The sequence below is a fragment of the Arachis hypogaea genome, chromosome 11 (genome assembly GCF_003086295.3).
Source record: "Arachis hypogaea cultivar Tifrunner chromosome 11, arahy.Tifrunner.gnm2.J5K5, whole genome shotgun sequence".
Lineage (NCBI taxonomy): Eukaryota > Viridiplantae > Streptophyta > Magnoliopsida > Fabales > Fabaceae > Arachis > Arachis hypogaea.
The window spans coordinates 125,606,708-125,610,702 of record NC_092046.1 but is presented as its reverse complement, the minus strand read 5'-3'; the positions used below and the strand labels follow the sequence as shown (position 1 = coordinate 125,610,702).

At 34.9% G+C, this 3,995-nt stretch overlaps 1 long non-coding RNA gene across 1 annotated transcript; it reads right to left on the bottom strand.

Moving 5' to 3' along the window:
• Window positions 1–892: 892 nt before the first annotated feature.
• LOC140176392 (uncharacterized) lies at window positions 893–3,577 on the bottom strand. The gene is made up of 2 exons (XR_011867714.1): window positions 3,054–3,577; window positions 893–2,306 (listed from the first exon to the last, which is right to left on the bottom strand). It is a non-coding gene; the product is annotated as an uncharacterized lncRNA (long non-coding RNA).
• Window positions 3,578–3,995: the final 418 nt, after the last annotated feature.

Genomic DNA, 3,995 nt, shown 5'->3' with positions numbered 1-3,995 from the left:
AGAAAATAAAAACAAAAGCTAACAAGAAATAAAGAAAAATAAGCCCTACAACTAGCAAAAACCAACAAGCAAACCAAAAAATCAAGCTATTCACAATATATACAATAGCCAATAACATAGCACCATTACAATCCCCGGCAACGGCGCCATTTTGATAAGTGAGAATTGCTCGATGGTCTAGAATTTTCCTTATAGAAATGAGAACTTCGTTGTAAGCATAGCTCCAAACCAACAAATAATTCTCACATAAAAAATATTGGTTGTCACAAGTACAAATCCCAAATAAGAATTAATCGAAGTATTTAGACTCTGGGTCGTCTCACAAGAGATTGCAATGAAGTGGTCAATTATTGGCTATGAAGGGGCAAGGGGGTTTTGATTTATAAAGGGAGCAAGAAAGAGGTGAATCAAACAACTAATTAAAGAAAGTAAGATAAAGAACTCTTGGCTAGATATGGGAAATTGAGATCACCATCCTTGTCAACAAATCAATTATTGATAATTATGAGGAACCCAGCTCATTAGGTCTACTCACTAAAGCCTTAAGTACGTAATGTCTACTCCTAGGCTTGGAGTACGTCAAATGGCTTGATCAACATCAATCCATAAGTCCCAACTTAGCTACTAATTAACTTAGTAGTAAGCTAGAGTCAATGGTTATCGAATTGATCCCCAAGGGCTCTAGAATTACCAATTCAATGAAGCCCAAGGACTCAAAATCACTCAATCCCCTTGGCCTAGGCCAAGGGTCAAGAGAACTACTCACAAACTATAAGAAGCATTCTATCAAACACCTAATGTGCAATAAAAGTAGACATCACAAAATGCTAAAATTAAGGAAAACCCACAACTATCATAAGTGAGAAATCAATAAGAGCAAGCAAGATCAACATAAAAGAAACATGGAAACATGAAATTGCATTAAAAGGGAATTAGATCCAACAATGTTCATCAACATACAAGAGAGCAAAATGAGAAATTAACATTACAACTAAGAAAGTCAAGATGTAGAAATGAGAAATTGTAAAAGAAACAAGATGAAATCAAGTAATTAATTCAAGATCCAATACAATTTAACCTAATCCTAACCTAATTCTAGAGAGAAGAGGGAGCTTCTCTCTCTAGAAAACAAACTAAAGGCTCATGTTGACTAACTAATTGCTCCCCTTTGTTTGGACTTCAATTCTGCATGAAATACACTCAGAAACAAGTTGGATTTGGGCCTGGGCAGCTCAGAAATCGCCCCTAGCATTTTGCCTTTAAGTGAGTCACGTGCGAGTATCGGCGCGTACGCGCCATGTGCGCGTGCGCGTCGATTGGCTATTTCTTCATCCGCGCGTACGCGTCATGTACGCGTGCGCATCACTATGCGATGTCTCTTCTGCGCGCACGCCTTGTACGCTTGTGCGCCCATCGATGCATTCCCAATCCTTGTTTCCTCATGCATTCTCCACTTTGTATACTTTTCTCCTCATTTCTTTCATCCAATACTTGCCTTATGAACCTAAAATCACTCAACAAACACATCAAGACATCGAATGGAATTAAAGTGAGTTAAAATCACCAATTTAAGGGCCTAAAAAACATGTTTTTACACTTAAGCATAATTAAAGGGACAATTACAAAACCATGCTATTTCATTGAATAAATATGAGAAAAGGTGATAAAATCCCCTAAAATAAGCACAAGATAAACGACAAAATTGGGGTTTATCAAGGTGACTGCTCGACGGAGGTGACTGCTCGACATCGAACCCATCTGGCCGTGTGAGACTGTGATGGCGTTCTCAGAACCTTGCTCGATGAGAATTGTGAAGGGCTGAAGGCAGTTAGGGATTCAGAACATTGATTTAGGGTTTCATTCGTTGAAACGGCAGCATTTTGCTGCCCAGCCCAAAAATCAGCTGAATCACGGTTCGGTTCGACCAATTGATTACCGGCCGGTTCACCAGTTCAATTCCGATTTTCATATTTCGTGGTTTTGCTGATTGCCCGAACCGTCTTTGTGTCTGGTTCACAATTCGATCGGTTTGACCGGCCGATCCGAACCAGTTTTCAAAACATTGCTCTACAGATACTATATAATTTGCTAGAGCGCATTGAAATTGAATTGAAAATACTAGGGAATTGTTCTGTGAAATGCCATAAGAGCTCCAGCATTAAATTCTTCTTGAAAAAGCGATCTTCCTCCTGAAAGGCCCTTATTGTCACAGCTCTAGCATTAGTTTCTGCTACATGATTAGCTACAAATGATTTTGTTATGCCATTCAACCTCATCATTGTTTTTGAAGTAGCAAAGTAGTATTTCTGTTTAAAAATGAAAACAACAAAAGTACTTATCATGTCAACACTAATTCAGTTCCTCCTAGGACTATGGTAGAGCATTTTAAGGATTGCATGTAAGGAAAGAATCAAAAGAAGACAAAAAAACTATTATAGCTTAACATGTACGTGAGATTTAGATTTACAAGAATATCAACATCGTAACAAAAGGAACATGGGAAAAAAATAAAATGGCGATATTTTGCTGCTATTGAAAGTGCTGATACAATTGAAATTGAAATATCCAAATTAACACACTTATGCTACATTTGCTTCATCAACCAATTAGAAAAGGCACTTGTTACTACTAAGCTAAACATGAACAATTCAGGATTGATGACTACTATTGCAAATAAATCCAATGCCTAAATACACAAACAAACAAATAGCACACTAACATACAGATTTTGTTACAGAAAACATAGTTCGTCATGTTTGAATTCATACAAAAAATTAGTATTTGAACAATCAAAACTGATTCAATAGACATGTTTAAGAAAAATTCTGACTCCTTATACTATTGTTTAAGAGAAATTCTTTTGGATTATGTGATTATGTCACTGACAATAAGTAGAATAACAAATTTCTTATTCGATTTAATTTTAACAATAGCTGAAAGAAGTACCTAAGAATCCCTCAATTTTTCTTTTAATTTTAACATAATAATTACCTAATTATCAAGCAAGAACACACACAAAACAAACTGCTAATCAAAACATGCAATTGATTTACCTTAACATTATTCAGCTGTAAGCAACACAAAATCCACAGAGAAACCTAATTAAAATTTTGAAAAATAAAAAAAATTTCCAACCACACTTTGACGACACGAAATGCTCAACTTAAGCTTCCTCACTCTGAATTCGTTGTTGTCTTCATCGTTGCAGTTCAATCTGCAACCGCACCTTGGCGACACGAAGAAGTTATCGAGCGAGAACGAAGTTGAAGCGAATCCAACAGAGAAATTGAACTCGTCACCGTTACGCACAACTTCGCAGTGGCAGAAGAAGAAAGACGAACGCAAACAAAACTAGTGCAGAAGCAGTGAATCTTCCTTTTAGAATGCGGTGCGCGGTGGTCGTGCAAATCCAAATCGGCGTTGAGTGGATGCTGGTGGAGCTTCCATGAATTTGGAAAAAAACACTGCTAGAGTTTAGTTTTCATGGAGAAGAGATTCTGCTAGGGTTTAGTTTTCTGATGAAATGAGAAGGAAAAATCTGAAGACGAAGAGGAAGAGTTAGAATTAGGATTAGGTTAGTAAACGTAATTTAATCTTTTTATTTTATTATACACATTTCATTTTCATTGGAATTAAAGATAACTATTGAGAAGATGAGAATAAAATTAGTGGTATTTTAATTTCAGAGAATAAAAATTATCTGAAATATATTTTTAAACTTTGAAACAAATATAGAAATAAGATATTTTTATCTAAATATTTTTAGAAATACTTTAATATTTTTCTAATCGTATACACTTAGAGTTAGATTTAAAGAAAAGAGAAATAAAAATATTTTAAAAATTTTAGATAATAAAAATTTAATTTTGATGATTGGTTAATTTTGACAAACAAATGATTAGTTTTAACGGATAAAACAAATCATTCAAAATTATAATTTAATTTTCTTTCTTCCGTTGTTAAATTTATCTGTGTTTAAATTTTTTAGGATGAAT